This window comes from Suricata suricatta, chromosome 7 (genome assembly GCF_006229205.1).
Source record: "Suricata suricatta isolate VVHF042 chromosome 7, meerkat_22Aug2017_6uvM2_HiC, whole genome shotgun sequence".
In the NCBI taxonomy this organism is placed as follows: domain Eukaryota; kingdom Metazoa; phylum Chordata; class Mammalia; order Carnivora; family Herpestidae; genus Suricata; species Suricata suricatta.
In genome coordinates, this window is record NC_043706.1 from 139,310,525 (window position 1) to 139,312,096 (window position 1,572).

A 1,572-nucleotide genomic window follows, 5' to 3' on the forward strand; every position below is an offset into this window, starting at 1 on the left:
TTATTTACTCACAAGACTCTCTGTTTATATTAATTTGAATCTATATCAGGTTCCTGTTGTCTTGTTAACACCTCAAACCGGCTCCATTTAAAAATACAGAGCAGGGGCGCCTGGGTGGCTCAGTCGGTTGAGCGAGCGGCTGCAGCCCAGGTCATGATCTCCCGGTTCATGGGTTCGAGCCCCGCGTCGGGCTCTGTGCTGACAGCTCAGAGCCGGGAGCCTGCTTCAGATTCTGTGTCTCCTTCTCTCTCTGACCCTCCCCTGTTCATGCGGTCTCTCTCCCTCTCTCTCAAAAAAAAAAAAAAAAGTACAGAGCATCAGCCAACAGGTCAACTGTTCTGGCTTCCGATATTCAATATTCTCTTGGTTTTCACAGTTACAAATCTCACGATTTCAGGACAGGGGCACAATTTGTTCAAATGCATTCCATAGCTTAGAACTATTGACTGGGCTTCTTGAAACGAGTGTGCCAACTAGAGACATGGTCATACTTGATTTCCATACATGCCACACTAGGAAACTTATTCACGGAAGTGAATTGTGACCAGGATCCAACTGAGGAATCAAAAGGCAAAGGAAAATGCACAGGGTGTTTCTCACCCAAAATCACACTCTGGTTCAAGGAAATATTTTCTCAAAACCGTGTTACTTAATTCTAGCTAATTCAGATCACATCTGCCATCACGTTATCCAAAGCCAAAAAAATAGTAATATTTTAACTGGAACTTCGTATCAAACTTTTCCAAGTTTTATAATGAGGCCACTTCTCTGGACTACTTGTGCAGTCTCTGCCTTCTAGTTCACAATGACTGAGCACAGGGGGGCTCTCATGGGCAATGCCATTCACCTTGGCAATGGCAAATGTATCAGAAATAAATATTTGTGCCTAAAAGCCCGTCAACTTACAAAAAAAGATTTCAGTTTTCCTGTGAGAATGAGAGAGGGCAGTTACGAACAGGAAATGTCATATGGAAAGAATACTTTATGGTACAAGTTTTCAAATTAAGACTTGAAAAAAAAAATAGATCAAGATCGGACTTGAAAAACTCACAACCAGACCCACCCCGCCCCTTTCTCTCCTGTCTTCACAGGAAATCACAAAGCCACATGTGACTTGACCTTCCCTGGAAAGCAGAAGCCGGCAGACTGGGAATCGTGAGCTCTGACGGCTCAGGTCCTGGTGACCATGACGGAGATGGAAAGCTGATGTGAAGCTCACAAAACTCAGCACTCAGCCCATGTGGCAAGGCGGAAGGAGCCGCTCACGCACAGTTAACGCCAGACTGCATCATTCCCTTAGAACGAGGTCAAATAGAAGGTTCGAGGGAATATAAATGCACATCTAAGATCACAAGAAATGGCACTCAAGGAAAGTGACTTCTCATTCACCAAGTCCTGTCCTCTCAATATTTGTGGAATTTGTGTCCCCCTCCTTCGTCCCAAAGCCATCAGCTTATTCTGAGACCTCACACTCTCTTTCGAATGATCGAGATGGCGTATCAGTGAGTGTGCTGCTCTCCACCTCCGCTCCCTCACATGTTTTCTCCGCACAACTGCCAGGGGGATATTTCC

General features: G+C 45.2%; 1 protein-coding gene across 1 annotated transcript in view; it reads right to left on the minus strand.

The window, feature by feature from the left end:
* The window catches only part of PRKN (parkin RBR E3 ubiquitin protein ligase), a gene marked incomplete at its 5' end in the record, with an annotated part of 1,091,762 nt that overhangs the window by 693,749 nt on the left and 396,441 nt on the right, over positions 1 to 1,572 (minus strand). The gene's annotated exons all lie outside the window — the stretch shown is intronic.